The sequence below is a fragment of the Strix uralensis genome, chromosome 19 (genome assembly GCF_047716275.1).
Source record: "Strix uralensis isolate ZFMK-TIS-50842 chromosome 19, bStrUra1, whole genome shotgun sequence".
NCBI lineage: Eukaryota > Metazoa > Chordata > Aves > Strigiformes > Strigidae > Strix > Strix uralensis.
In genome coordinates, this window is record NC_133990.1 from 15457719 (window position 1) to 15474156 (window position 16438).

Sequence of the window (16438 nt, forward strand, 5' to 3'; positions counted from 1 at the left end):
CACAGAAACAAAAAACCATGCTCCTCGCTGCTGGGAGCAGCCGAGGGGGATGAACCGAAGGTACCCAAGTGCAGGCAGCAACGTGGGTCTGCTGGGGTGGCTTCTGCCGTAGCTGGTCCCACACCCATTGAGGTCACCCACGCGGGCTCCCACCCAGCCTTCTGCATTCCTGCGCCCCGGGAGCCACTTCGATACAGCCAGACACAGGCTCTGGCACCACGCTCCCGGCAGCGAGCCCTGCCTGCGCCACGAAATCCGTTAATCGGGGCAAGCAGCGGGGAACCGGGACAGAGCGTAACCGCCCGTCACTCAACAACCGTGGCTGCTGCCCACCCACAGCACGCACAGACCCCAGGGGAGCCCCGTGGGGTGCCAGCCTCTCCCAACAGCACCCCCAGACCTGAGCCCAGATCCGGCGGGGGCTCCAGATCGACACCTCCAGCCCCCGTGGCAAGTGGCCACCCCCGGCGCGGGGAAGGAGAGGGGGACGGCGGCAGGAATGCTAATACACCCCGCACATGTCCAAACACGTTTCCTCCGGGCGCTTTCGGGGCCAGGGAGCTGCTGCCCAGCTGGGGAAATTTGGATGAGGATCATTCTTGGGAAGAGCTCCCAAATCCCACCCCAATCCCCCAATCCCTGAGCACAGACACTGAGCAGCCAGAGGAGGGGGGGGTCGGGGCCCTCCTCGGAGGGGACCCCCACAGGGGAGGGGACCCCCATGAACTGAGGACAACTCACAAGCTGCCATTCCCCCCAGCTCCTTTCTGCTCTCCGTGGGCATGCTCTAAAATGCACGCACAGGGACCGCAGGGACGGGCCTGCATGATCTTTCCTTGGCAGACCTCAAAGAGAAACATCTCACCATTTCATCCCACTATTTAAAAAAAGTAAAAGCAAAGAGGGAGGTGGGGGGGTGCGTATCAGATGATTAAATATCCACAGCAGCTGAGAGAAAGAGGAGGACAGGAACACAGGAACCAAGGAAAAAAAAAAATCTGCTTTTTATTATTAAACTATTATCTCAAATTTCTAATAAGCAGGTTGAAGTTTAAATTACAAGATCTCTAACAAAGTCAGGATCCAAACAGTTCAGGAGCCTTCAGATAACAATCGCCTTTCCCCAGATCGGTTTCAAGTCATTTCTTTGCAGAGACAAAGCTCCCATTCAGAGCAGGGCAGAGGGACCTCAGGGGTTTTATTACCCTCAGCATTGCAGCCCTGAAAACGCAGCAGCAGGGAGAGAAATGGGTCCTGCTTTCCCAGTGATGCCGAGGGCAGCGCACCTGCGGCGGCATGGCACGGCCACCGGCATCACTGGAGAACGGAGGCTCCCCAGCCCTGGGAAGCACAACCTGAGCTCGACACAGCCTTGCAAATCTCCCAGATTTAGGGAAGAAAAAAAAAAAAAGAGGGGAGAGGGGACAGCTGAGTGCAGGGGGCATGCTGTCAGACCTGGTCTGCCCGGGGTGAAAACTGCTGGAGAAACCAGCTCCGGTCCCCAAAGCGGCGACCAAGGTTGGATGCTGTGAAGGATGATGCCAGAGCCAAATGACGTGCCACAGCTTGTTCGAGACGGGATTAAACCTTGAAGCATACCTTCTACTGGTAATCTGGCAGGAAGGATATACCCAACCTCCGATAAATAAACGCTCTGCTGAAATTTAAGGGGAAGAGACACTTGATAGTCATTTGGGAAGGTGAAACTAGGCTGGGAGAGCAAACCCTTTGCTGGGTGATAAGCAGAGAACTCATGGAGCAAAGAGCAGCGCAGTCTCCAGCACCACAGATCATTCCTCACACCAGACACTAGATCCAGCACCCTTGGTGCCTACTGCAGAATTATCCTAAACTGGAAAAGCCAGAATTAAACAACTCCCCTCAGGGCAGGGGTTCCCAAATGGGTTGAAGGTCCTGCAGATCACTGTCTGGTTTCTTCTAGCTCCTGTGTCACAGGACCTCTGAGATCTGTGCGCATGGCTGATACGGAGGTACAAGATGCCTCACAAATTCTGACACCCCAACCCCACTCCCACCTGTGCATTTGGATATGCCAAATGTTTTCAAATCAGGCACATTAGAAATGTCACCACAGGAGCCTTCAGGAGCTCTTTGCCCAGGTCCCACCAGCCACTGCCAAGGTCTCTGCCCCACCTGCCTTCAGCCTGCACCCCCCAGGAGGTGCCACTGCCTGAAGAGGCAACAGCACTTGGACTAATTGGGATTAATTAAGCAGGTGCAGTAGCACACTGCACCATGCCACAACGACCAGCTTGTCAGGAGCAGGCTGGGGGTCCCTGACACCGAGACAGAGGCTCAGGGCTTGCATCGCCCAGGGACCAGCTGGCCAGCACAGCGCTTGCAGGAGACAAGCAAAGCCACACCACCCACCTCATCCTCTGCACGGGGAGGAAGGATTTGCCTGAAGATGTCACCCCTGCCATCCCTCCCCTTGTCCCCAGCCTGCTCCCAGCGGAGGGGGAGGAATCTCCCACACACACTGCTTTTCCCCATGGGTCTTCCTCTCTCCCAGCTCCCCCGGCTTCTCCCCCTCGCTCGGTATTGAGGCTGATAATTACCGCTGAATAGCCTTCCAGATTCCCATGCTGGTCAGCCTGCTCTCCCCTCCCACCCGCCTCCGCCAGCCCCGAGCGGGGAAGGAAGGATTAGCCACCGCTGACCACAAAGTGGCCTGAGCTGGGGGCCACGGGCAGGCAGGGCCTTCGCCCCGGCTTGGCACGAGCAGGTTTGCTCCAGAGGATGAAGCACAGCCCTGGATCAAGCTCGGACGCTGCAGGCATAGCCCTGTCAAAGACAACAGGCATTTTTCCCCATCCTCCCTGTGTATGTTTTGGCCCACCTGCCTGGCAGCCAGCGGAGGTGCCAGTAAGGCAAAGGGAAGAATTGCCCCACACAGGAATTTTCACCTTCTTACGCCTACAGACACCAGGTACCAGTATAAATCAGTGCACACCCACTAGCCCAAGAACTTCTGCTGCTTGACACCAGCAGAGGGTTGGATGCAGGAAGCCAGGCTGGGGATGGTGCTGGAGACCTTTCTGCCGAGCACGGGGATGCCGAGACACAGCCCCCCCATCCTACATCCTCTCACGCACAAGCCATCGTGCACTAAAGGCTCACGGCATCACTAACCGCTCCCCTGTTTCCGAGCAGAGTTGAGACAGTGATTCCACTCGTGTTACGCAGCAAAGACACAACAAAGCTGAGAGCAAACCAACATCTCCTAAACCCCCTCCTCTGCTGGAGCCAGAATTTCCTCCTCCACATTTGGCCCCTTTGGTGAGGAGCAGGTCCTGGGCAACACCTGGAAATGATGGTCCTGCGTGCAGCCCAGCACTGCTCAGCCTCCAAGAGCTGTCTATCCCATCCGTCCCACTTCAGTGCAGATTGTGCCAGGGGCCCACACACACAAAAAAAAAAAGGGTAAATGCCCTGAATTGGCACAGGGATGTGCTGTGCACAGGTGCTTGCACCAGTCATGGCCGAGAGGCAAGAGCAGCTCTAGCAATCAGCCCAGGAAGGGGGAGGAAGGCGATTTAATTCCTGCTCTGCCAACAACCTATATATCACCCCAAAAAGCTTCCCCCGCACCTTCCTGTCCCAGCCTCCCTTCACAGTTCCTCTAATTAATTCAGGAGAAAATTAATTACAGTGGGATTTTCAGAAGCACAGCATCTAATGATCGACTCCCTCTGCTCTAAACCAGATAATCTCAGGCTCCTATTTGCGCTGCCAAACCTGGCTCTCCCACCTCCCCCTTCCCACCCCAGCACAATACCACCCTCTAAATTAGGCAGGGAAAGAGTCGCTTGGCAAAAGCGAATCAGAGCACTAAGGTCAGACCCTGAAAAACAACAAAACTGCCTAAAGAAACCCCAGCGTTAATCCCGTCATGCTTCCGCCAAAGATTCCCCTTTTCAAGTGTTTTCTTCCTGGTAAACAAAGTTCTCTCCATTGGGCTGTGAATTTCAGGACATGGTTGCTTAGTAATACCGGGCTGAAAACCAGGAGGTTTGTCCTCCCCCTTTGCCCTCCCTGGTCCTTGGAGGATAGCACAGGGTTTATTAAAAAAAATTAGGCTATTGAAATCCAAAGGCAGGACAGAGCTCATTTACACTGCAATGACTCCTGCCTCAAGCGGAGTTTCACTCCCGATAATTTGGATTTGGGTGCAGTGGAGAAGTTCTCCCCATCCCTCCCCAGGCTCTGCCCATCTCCCCTTGTTCTTGGGGATGCTCCCGAAAGCTCATGATGCTGAGCACCCAAAACCCTGGCTCCTCATCCCCCACTGAAGCAAGGGCTGCCCCAGGGTACCGCTCCGGACCCAGCCAACGGGTCACCCTGGGGCTGGAGGCAGCTTCACCCCCGCGCCCACCTCCCTGCCCGGCTGCAGGAGCGATGCCTGCACAAAATCCCTGGGCTCTCTCTGCCCTCACTGCCCATATTTCCACGACCTCTGCTTTCCCTGGGGTCAGTTGCACCATCTTGACACGGTCCACACCCACACTGGCGCCCAGCGGTTACCCTTCCCCTGAAAGCCACGTGCTCCGAACCCTGCCAGCCACGGAACAACAACAGGGCTCAACTCTTCCCCTTCCCATGAAGCAGCTCCTCCTCTGAGCATCCTCCACATTGCATCGGGGAGGACGAGCTTGGCTGGGAGATGAAAGAAGCGCACAAGATGGAAGTGCCAGAGCTATCCCCCTGCAACCCCGAGCATCCTCCACAGTCATTGCAAGAAAGCCACAAAATACAGGCAAGAGGGCCACCAAGGGCACTGCATGACAGTGCACAGCCCCAGCAACCCTCGGTGAATACAGGTTTGCACAAGCCTTGCTTTCCCAGTGGTACAAACAGCGAGTAAAACACTCCCTCTGCCTGCCCCACTTAAATCTCAGGGACAGTTTCAGCAGCGCTCAGAGCCCGGGAGGACACATCGATGCTCTTGGCCCCGGTACCATGAACAAGAGGCCCCTCCACGCCGCAGGCTCCCAGCAGCGCCCGCAAGGAGAGGGCTAGCACAGGCGCCGCGTCCGAGACGGCTCCTGGCAGCCTGCTTGTAGGCAAACAATAATCCTCAGCTTGGCCTTAAACAGGTCAGGAGCCTTTCAGTCCATGGTCTGGCACAGCCTCTGCTTCCAAAGCCCAGATCCCACTGACTTCAATAGGAGTGAGGCGCCTACATACATCTGGCCTCGACTTCACAGCATCCTCCGAGTCGCCCAGTCTGAGCGGCTCCGGTGATGCTCCTGGCTCGCCTGGAGACCTCACATCTGCTTTCACTTACACCCGAGCCCTGCGACCAGCATCCCGGGCGCCCGCCGCCACCCACCCGCTCTGCCGAGCCCCCGCGTTGCTGCTTCTTGGCAGGGACCAGCCGGAGCTTGGCAAAGGGACGGGAAGCTGTTCAGCTGCATCACCCCCCCCTCCTCGGGGAGCTCAGGGGAGCCTTTCGGCTAAAGGTTTGCTCCGACTCCTGACCGGCTATGTCAGTCATGCTCAGCCATTATATAATAAATGAAAAATGTTATTTGCCTGGGTGGCAGAAGAGGGTACTGCCAGCAGCCAGGGCTCACAAGAAGCAAAGCTGCAGCCTCAGCTTCCCGCTAAAAGACCACACCAGCAGCAAAGGTACATTTTTTTCTCCCCCCATCTATTAGCTAACAGGTGGCTGCCTCATAGCATAGACAAGAGTTTTAGGAGATCAAAGCAGGCTTTCACTTATTTCAGCCTCTTAAAACTCCATTTAAAAATTTGACTATGTGTTACTTTGCCCAGGGTAAGGAGACATCTTTCTCTCCAAAGCCAGCCGGCACTCTGCTCCTTTACAAAGGTGTTCAAAGCATCCTCTGCACCGACCTTCCTCCCTTCATGGGTCCCACTGGCAACGCAGCGGGTGGCTGGAGCAGAAATGGGAGCTGCAAGGCAGAGCAGAAGCCTGAGCAGGACGTTTGCATTTCATCCTACTCTGACTCAACGAGCTGCACCAGCGCTCGGCTGGAAATCAGCTGAGGAAACGGTGAACAAAGTTTTAGGTTGAAAAGAGACCGGTGGATGTATACAAAGCTACCATTAAAGTCACTTGAAATTTTGGGAGGTGGGGTTTTTTTTATATAAATAAAAAGGACAAAGCAACCCTAACTCTTGCAAAACTCAGCTTTGCACCAAAACTGCTTCTAAAACCAGATTTGAGTACAAAAGATAATAAGATGACAAACCTTTTTTAGATTATATTAGGAAAAAACCTCTCTTCCCTGAGCAAATGAGTATTAACAACGCTTCCACAGCAGTCCCTGCAACTGGGGGCAGGATGGGGACCCCCCACCCCTCTCTGCTGCCTGTGTATACGTAAAACCTCTCCTGCTACGAGAAACAAGCAGCAATTGCAATCAGGAGATGGAAACACAGCCAGAGCAGGCACGGGGAGGTGCCCCGGGTTAAGCAGTTGGTGTCAGAGGCGCAGCCCTTTTCGGAGCACACTGAGGTGCCCCAGCACGTGGGCAAAATTGGAGTTCAGTGGCACCAGCTTCACAGCCAGCACCAGTGACGCGTTTCATCTCTGCACATGCAAACAGCCCCTCTGCAGCCCGTGGGGCTCCCTACAACCAGCCTCTCCAGAGATGCTCCAAAACCAAGAAATGAACCCTGACAGCAAAGTGTGGAGCCACAGACGTAAGAGGGAGGAAGATAAAGCCCCGATTGTGCATCCTTCCCCCGGCTGCAGCAGCGCTGGGTCGCCTGCGTCATCCTCCAGACAGCAGCACCCACAAGGCCGAGGTCTATTTTCTGTTTGTTTTCCCAATTTCTCAGCAGCAAACTAGGCCAGTTGGAAAGAAAAGGAGTAAAAAACAGAGGGGAGGAGAAGGGGGGGGGGGGAAATTAACTCTTTGCCATCGAGTTGTCCATCTTCATGAGATTTTAATCCTGCCACAGCAAGGTCAAAGTTGAACGCTGGGGTAATGGGCTTTGTTTTGTCCTTGGCAATAGCGTGCAGCCGGCAGCAGACATAGCGGGACGGTGACCGTGGGCAGGAGCACAGCCCCCGCTCCCGGAGCGCCGCTTCGGATGACCAGCTGCTTTCAACTCCCTTTTCAAACAGACATGTCCAACCACCTCACCCTTGAAACCTCTGGTCTGCATTTTCTGTTTTAAAATGTTTCTTTTGTAATGTTTTAAAGTTTCTTTTTCACTTTCTCCTTCCAGCGAGACAGCAGCCAGGTCCTTAACAAGTATTATTTCTGGGCTGGTGAAAGATTAAGTCTTGCTAAATGAGACAAAGGCAGCTTTTTTTGACTCCCTAAAGACACCAAGCATGGGAAAGGCTGCTTCCCCCTAATCCAACCAAAGGCTGCCTAAGGTGTCCAGACGAGCATCCCTCCCACACCGCACCGGGTGTCAAGGCATGGAGACTTTATTTTAATTAAGTAAACTCGCTTAAGTGTCATAATTCATCACACACAAGTTATTCCACCCTGTGTTACACAGTGACATAGATGTTTATCTTCTGCGTGCGTGGATGCGTGGCCGTGGGCACATCCCGTTTCCATGGCAACGCCCCATCCCGGCAGGGCAGAAAAGAAAGGGATGGGTGGGAAATCAAGCCGGGGCAGCGATGACATCGTCAGAGGAGCAGCCAATGGGCAGCAGAGGTGGTGATGTCATGGGCTCGCCCCCAGCCCCCCGGAGCATGGAGGGGGGACCGTGGGGTGACCCCAGAGATACCCCCGGTCCAGGCTGTCACCCACTCGGGACCCAGCAGAAAGGGGGTGAACGTGGGGGGACAGTGGCAGAGGACAGGCCGGGGGGGAAGAACCCCCCCCCAAACCACCCCATTGTCCCCCACTTGCTCAGCAGAAGGGTCCTGCTGCGAGCAAGCTTCAGCATCTTGAAATTTTGCGGGGGGTTAATGCTAAATTTTTATTTTTACTGTTTGAGATTTTACCCTGAGCTGGGATTGAGCTGCCCCAGTCAGTCCTCCAGGGCCACACGAAAAGCCACCACAGCTCCTGCACCCCAGCACGTCCACAGGCTGCGGCTTTGTAAAAGCATCACATGGGGACACAGTGAGAGCAGCCTGGGCAGGGTCTGCACCAAGGCCTGGGGGCTCGGGTCCACTGCTGGCCAAGCCACAGCCAGAAAAAATAAATAGATCCAAGGGGTGAAAAAGGAGGGGTGGGTGGGCAGAACTGGTGTTTCCAGTCAGCATGGATGGCAGTGCTTGGCACACACCAGGAGGGAGGTCAGCATGGGAGCAGCGTCGGGAGAGCGCTGGACCGTGCAGCTCGATCACATCTGAGCACAGGCAGTGTCCCCTCTCGGGTCCCCCACCCACCACAGAACAGCATGACTCAACGGGTGACTCACCCATCTCAAACCCAGCCAGTGATGAAGCACTTCATTCACTCAAGATTTTGATTAACCCAAGCTCCTAAAAACCCATGCAGTGAGAGGCACTGTACCATGCTCAGGACCCCACTGTGTCCCCCCAGCCTGGGAGCACCCCCCCCGCAGCCCCGGGTGGCCCTGGCACGGTGTCGGCAGCAGCCGGGTGCATCTGAGTCACAGCCCACACTTGCTCAGGCTCACCTGCTCAAACACTTGGGCACGTCATTCCCCACGAGACGCTGTTGCCAAAACCGTGGCTCAGCCGCTCCCAAAAGACAGGAGGAAAACCTGGCCGGGTGCTGAGGATGGGTGCAGGGGGGCCAAGTCACACCAACCAGTCCCTTCACCCACCCTCGGGGGACAGAAAGGTGACACTTGGAGCCATCTCCCACATGGCATCCCGATGGCAAGTCAGGAAAAGCTGCCGGGGTGCTCAGAGGAGAGACGCTGAGGGGAGAGACCCAGAGCCAAACCCAGCGTCATCTCCCAGAAAGCCGCAGTAATCGGTGCGCTCAAGCAGCACAGGAATTTTATCACCTTAAGCCAACTCTGGGCAGGTTTCTCCTCGTTAGCCCCACTGTTTATCAAGCACCCGGGCAGGCCAGCCATGCCTGGCCAGCAAAGCGCAGGCGACTCCACTCTCCTCTGGTTCACGGGGGGGTTTGGGTGATGGGTTTTTGTCCACCCTGGCTGTGAGCTGCCAGCAGCGCCCGGCTGAAACTCGGCTGTCCCGCAGCTAAACCTGCTCCCTCGCTTCCTCTTCAAGGGGTTTTAACCACATTTCCCCAACCTCTACAATTCCCAGACTAGTGGCCACCACAGATCAGTAAAGTACCAGATGCCCCACACTAAGAAACAGTCCCAAGTTGGGCACTTACTGTTGGCAGCAAGCAGAGAGGGGAAAAACCTGTTTAGAGCTGAGAACACAGATTTGGGATCCAGGCAACCAACACCCCGAGCTGCAGAGCCCTCACCATCTCCCTGCTGCAGCTGCACAGGCCAGGTAACACGCTGCGAGCAATGCGGCACCGGGCTCTCCCCGTCAGCCAGGACGCGAGGCACAGTTCCTGCAGCTTGGTGTATTTGTTTAACATCCTGCAGCCGTGAGAAACACCAGGAGGTCTCTTCAGGGAATATCTTGCAATCCCTGTCATAGCCCACTGCTTTGTGGCCTAGGGATGGTCACCCAAGGGCTGGCTCCAGCCCTGGAGGATTGGGGCCTGGGAACACCCTGTGTCTTCTCCAGCACATCTCCCCTCCTGATCCTTCACAGATGGTTTTGCTGCAATTGCCAATTAGCAAGAGGGAGACTGGGGCTTGTTAGCAAGTTGGATTACAGGGGGATTAAGGATGATAACACTTCTGATACCATGGCTGTTCAGCAGCCCAGTGTCACAAGGTCAGTCATAAAAAACTGGAATATCACCATGGACTTTATGATAACCTAACATACCTGGTTCTCTGCCAAGAAGAGATATGAGCATCTCAACAGAAAAGGCCAGAGCACCTCCACAATATTATGACCTGCTCAATAAGGTTTGCCAAGAGCAGCCCTTTGATGAACTGCAGGGAAGAGGAGAGCTCTGCGAGCCAGTGCATTTGCACACAAAACCCCTGCACCTCTCCAAAGCACCGACAGCCAGCCTGGGTGCTCCTCCACAATCCAGCCACACACACAGGTTTGCTGTCCACACAGCAGGCGGGTCCGAACTCAGGGGAAGCTACAGACCTTCCCCAAACAAATATCAGCACAGGAGGAATTCTCAAGATGCATCCAGCCCCTCTCTCTGCTCCAAGGCTGGGCCAGACCCTCCACTTCTGCTCCATCCTGCACAGAGCAGCTTTCTCTATCTGCCCTTGAACAACAAGCCACAAAAATCATTGTCAGAAGACAGCTCGTTCTGAAGACAAGGCATTCCTCACTGTTCCTCCACAGAGTGCCCCAGCACATGGACTCCCTCCAGTTAAAACTGGAGCCCAGCACAGAGCTCCGAGTGCCAGCCACCAGCAGGTCCTCCCCTTGGCTCTCACCCTCTCCTGCCATTCAGAAAAGCCCGGGGAGGAAGAGGATTTGTCAGCTCCAGTCGGCCCGTTCCTGTCCAACGGGTTTGCTCTCCTGTCCCACATTGTTACTGTTCCCATGCAACCCCCCGTAGGCATATTGGGGCACGTCCGGAAACGATTACGATCAGCTACAATAATGTTCGAGCAGCTCCAGAGCCCAGCCAATGCAGAAAAACACCCCGTTCCTTCATTTTATGAATGAGTAAACCCTTATGCTTTCTATAAATGTCAAGATAAATTACCTATGGGCATTCCCCTCTCAGCACAAACAACCACTTTACTGCTGCAGCTTTTTAATGGAGACATCAACCCGAATTACTTTCTTTTCCTGCGGAGGTGGGGGGGATATCAAAGGAGGGGTCAATGATCATGCCCAGAGCTCCAAAGGTTTAACATTCCCCACCCCACCTGCAAGCCTCCTGAAGGCAAAAAGCCTTCACAGCCACTCACAGAGCTGCCTTGTTGGGGTCACAGGTGGCAGCATCGAGGGTCTCCAGCTTTAGCAGTGCCCTTCAGGAGGAGGAAGGGCAGGCAGCCTGGAGAGCAGCAAAAAAGCCAAGTCCCCCTGGGGGAGGACAACCAGTGGCTTCATCACCCCATGGCTCCACACTCAAGAGGAGAACTCCTCTTCAGATAGCTCCAGGAGGACAACCTGTGACCACGAGCAGGGCTACAGCAGGGGCTCAGCAGACCCTGCCCAGCCGCCAGCACCGCAGACACAGAGCCATGACGTGCAGGTGCCCCTCACCACCAGCCTCTCCTGGGTCCACCATCTCACTGGCCACGGGTCTAGGACTGGGGAGGGAAACCACAGGTTTAAGGTTTGGGAGAACCCTTAGGGCTGTCACCTCCTTTCCCACCACAGGAACCAGGCCTCTCAGCATCCCACGAGAAGCCACCGTGTCCCAGCAAAGAGCCACTGGAACCAAGAGGGACAGACTGTCCTCCCCATAGCACCCCGAGGGATGCCACATCATTCCCCGCTGCTGTTTTCCTTCTCCTCCCCTTGGAGCTCAGGTCTGTTTTCCAAAACACATTTGGAAGAGAAGCAGCTCCCTTTCCCAAACATGATTCACCTTCTTTCAGCATTGATAAGGCATGTCTAAAAATATACAGAGATAATGATCTGAGACACAGGTGTTGGCCTTTCTGGCACAGCAAAAGAAGAACAGGGAAATAACCAAATGTTGTGCTTGACAACGTGAGCCCACAGTTTTGATTTAGGATCTGGGTATGGAAAGACAGTCACAGACACACCAGTGCTCTCTGCCAGGGGCTGCCTGCAGCAGGCGGCTTGTAGCCAACGGGACAGAACAAAGCTGGCCAGGCGTGTCTCAAAGCCCTGCACTGCTCAGACCTGGGGGTGAGGAAGAGCTAGGACACATTTCTGTGAGGCTGCTGTGTGCTGGTGTCCCCACAAAAATGCCCTGGGTCTCGTGGCATGAGTCCCCATGTCACCAGCACAGCAGCAGCTCTGCTGTAGGGGCGAACATTTAGCAGCGACACTGGCTCTGCTGGGATGACAGATGCCGTTTACCATGCACGGCCCCGACGGGAGGGCAGCGAGGCAAGGCCGAGGCTTTGCAAGCTGCCAGATAGCCCAGCTGTGCCCTGCAGAGCCCAGGACCAAGGCAAAACTCAGAGCACATCCTTTCAGCCAGGGTCCCCAGGGTTGGCAACTGCAGAGCAGCAGCCGCATCTCCAGATGGATCCCACTGACACAATCGCAGCTGGGGGAAGCAGCATGGGGAGGGGGGGGAAACACCAACAAACCCCCTCCAACTCCATGGGCTTCCTTCAGGCCCTGACTTGTCAGGCAGGCTTGCTTTGGTACTGTAGCTTATCCAAACATCTTCATCTCTTTCATAAATTCAATCCCTCCTTATCAGCCATCAGGAGGAAATGCAGGAGCTTTAGGGACTGAAGTGTGGGGAAGAGCCCAGCTTTGATTAACCCACTTACTCCCCGGAGGTCACTCACAGTTCAATCATTGTGGATTCACATGTTCTCAATCACGTACTTGGAAGTCAGGCTGGAGGTGAGAGTTTTCTTTGCATTAACAAGAGAGCAGGGGTAGGGAGGGGAGGGTCTGCAAATATTAATTTCAGAACTGCCAGTTCCCATGACTAATAGAAGGTTGTCGAAAACTAGCAGCTCTTCTTAAAGCCTCAGCTCCTGGAGCCATGGGAATAAACAATAACCTCAACTTCAGGATTTGTTTTTAAGAAAATGACATTTCTGTAGAGACGGGCTGCCAGGACATTTTTTTCTGGGTGACTGGAACGCACCCCAAAGGGCTGACATTTGAAGGTAAATCAAAAACTGCAGGAAATCTCCTTTAGAAAGAAATTGTATTGTTTTTATATGCCCACTGCATCTATATTGAAGCACGTGGAGTTGGAGAACTTTGTGGGGAAGCTGCGTTTGCTCCCGCAGCCAAGCGAGCACTCACTGAGCACATGTAGCAACATTATTTGCAAAGGGCACATTTTCAGTAAGAAGCTCCCAAGGTTGACTTCCTACATCAGAGCTAACATTTACTCCCCGGTGTGCAGAAAACCACCACGGGATTTATGTCATTCACCAGGTGAGGTTTCAAAGTGCAAACCTCAGTTCACAACCTGGGTAATTATTTATGTTTTGGCAGGTCTCAACACGGGGCAACATGGAGACACCCACTGAAGAGACACAGGGAGAAAGTCTTCCGAAGGGGAAAAAAACAACCCTAATTTTTGCTAAGACCACCTGGCAGAGCAGCCAGCCCCCTCCTACTGCAGCTCCCGGGGACAAGGCACAGCAAATAGTCCATATTTAACAGCGCATTAACAGGCGGCAGCATTGGCGTGTGGAGCGCGGGGAGGCACATTTCCCACACCCAGACATCCTGGCAGGACTCACCTCAACATGTGGCCTTCCAGGATGCGGCCAGAGAGACAATGCAACTTGCCCAAGGTCAAACAGGAGCCTGGGGCAGTGGAAATGTCGATGCTGGTATTTTCTTTGTCACAGCACGTAACCGCAGGGCCTCCCTCGGGCAGCTTTGCCCTCAGCAGCAGCTGCTCCTATTTGCACACCCCCCGGCATTAGCTGCGGGCAAAACCCCTGCTCCAGATCTGGGGCCACATGGCTTTGTGGAGTGTGGTGGGGCCCTCCCCACCGCTCGGTCACCACAGTGGCCATCGCATGTCCCACCACTCTGATCCAGGACATGGACATGAAGCATTTCCCCACCAGCACCTGCATCATGCTCCAAAAGCCCCATCCACCCACCAGCATCCTCTTCCCTGCAGTTGTTTATGGCTACTTGACTTGATCCAGCCCTAGGTTATGGGAGGCAGGGACACCACAGCAGGGTTTCTGTCCTCTGAATTACTTAGGTGCTTCTCTCTTTCCCAGAAAGAGCTGATCTCCCATGTCCACCACCCTCAGCACTTGGAAGTTCACTTTTCCACACTGATGCGCAGAGGAGGAAGAGGCAGGTTTTCCCCAAAAGCATTCCAGTCAGCTCCAGATATTGAAGAGACTGACATTCCCTCCAAAACCAGAACAGAAAGCACCTTGCCAGGAGCACAACTACGCAAGGTGCTCCCTGGCCCAGCTCACTGCAGCACACAGAACCCTGCAGCTGGGGATGGAGCTGCTTGCAAAGGGATGATGAGGGGAAGGAGAAGGGAGCCCATAGTTACTGCCATCAAAAGAGCACAGACCAACATGCATCTGCCTATCTCAGGCATAGCCGGGAAAGGCTGTTTTGAGGTTTTTCTCCTGATACTTCTCAGTTTTCCAATGCTCCACCAGAATGCCACCAAGCCCAAAGCCATGTTTTCTGCTCCAGAACCTCTGGACTGAAGTCAACAGTCAAAAAGCTGATGCAGGATGTCCCAAAATACAAGTTTAAACTGCCGAGCAGGAAGCAGAGGCAGGAAAAACTGCTTGGCCTGCCAGCAAACGCTCCCCAGTTCAACCCAAGAACCTGCTAGTATGAAGCTCCAGAAAAAGCAGCTGTGAAGGGAGGAGGAAGGACCCCACTTTCAGATTAACTAAGCACACCTTCCTTGGGCACATCAACTCAACAGCAAGGTCTAAAGCAAGGAGGAGCTGAGCCCTCTCTGTCAGGCCTGGCCAGGCTTGTTAGTAAACCCAGTGCTGGGTGGAAACACAGCTGGGAGAATAATTAAGCAGCAGGATGCAGATGAAACCAGCCTGCTCATTTCTACAAACAGCTCTAATAGACCACAGAAAGATTTCCTGGGGGAACAGGGAGCAAACACATCACCTGAGGCACCTCAAACTGTATGGAAGAAGGGTACCTCTGAGAACAGCAGAGTTGGGCTGGATTAGATGGCCAGATAGGTCTTTTCCCAGATTTAATCTTTTTAATTCATTGTCATTCCCACAATAATGTTCTGTGTTTTTAATTAAGTAAACCGCAATATCATTTCAAGGAGACACATGAACAAAGGGCTGGCTTGCTCTCAGCAGAGCTGACGTGTGTTTCCAGCTCCCAGTTGGATGGTGATGCTGGAGACACAAATTGCTGAAAATCTGGCAGGTAGCTTTTCCAAGGGGGCTTTTCCTCACCGCCTATGTACTCCAGTCTACAAGCTCCTCCAAATCAGCCTCGGGAAGCTGAGAGCAATCTATTCGATGGAGGCCACCAGCATCACCTCATGTTACTGGAGCAAGCCCCAAGACAAGCGAGCTCTGTTGCCAGGCAGAGGACAACATACACAAGACAAGAGGGCCACTGGAAGACTCTGACCCACATCATCTCTAAATCCTGAGATGGGCAACCCAAAAGCACCGGTGGCAATTACCACCATCCCCCCTTCCATCCTGCTCCCATACAGACAGCAGCAGGGAAGAACTGCACATACTGGTTTCCTTGCCTGCCTGGGGCTTCCCATCACCAGCTGATTCCTGGGGTGGGTTTTTTTCTTGTATCATGCCTTGAAAACTCCTGGAACAGGAGGTGCTTCAGCAACTTTTGCTAATAAAGTTTCACATCAGTTTTTGCACGGTAAGAGCCTGAAAAGCAGCCGCATCTCTCTACTAGGTGACCCCAGCAGTAGTAGTAGTAGAGGAAAGGAGGTGAAGAATGCCACAAGCTGCCACGGAAAAGCAGAAGAAAAAACACAACTGAGGGTGATTCAGCCTACTGCGAGCTAACACATACTCCATTATCAAAAGCCCACGGGATCCACAGGGGCTTGGAGCAACGAGGTCTTCTGATTCACAGCTCCATCCAGAGCTACTGGCTACTGAAATTGCTCTGCTCTGCATATTTTTCCTGGTTCTGCCATGGCCTGTCCAGCCTGGTGCTTTATTTTTCCTACAGAGGGGAAAAGACACCCCCCCCCACCCCAGCACTGATAGACAAGTCTTTTTTACTCTTATTATAGACTATACATTGCAAATACTGCTCAGCAGAACCATCTGATGGTTTTCCCAGCACTATGATCTATGGAAAGAGGAAACAAGGGACATTAAGACCCAACCGTACTCTTTCAGCAAGTATCTATGTGCTGACCCAACACTTCCCTGCCTACATGACCCAAGTACAAATCCCATCAGCTCTCCCAAAAGACAGGAGACAACGGCTTCCTTCCCTCTAAAATCCAGACCACAACCAGAAGAAAGAGGGGCTGAAGGGAATGGTAAAAAGAAATCTTTACTTGATGCACCTTCCCAAATAGTTTGCTTTAAAAGCAACACTCCAAGCCAGTGAGCTCTGCACCATGTTTAAGGTTCTTTTCAGGTTGGTGAGTTGGTTTTTTGTAAAATGACTCTTGCTTTATTTAAAAAAAAGCAAACAATTAGCCACAGAACTATAAGGCAGGCAACTGCAGGTCAAAGCGATGCTCCCTGGGCAACCAGGGTGGGAACCACCAAGAGCGTCAGCATCAACACAGCAATGAGGGAAACCAAGCAGCCCTCTGGGCTCCTCTGTCAGCCAGGAGCCATGGGG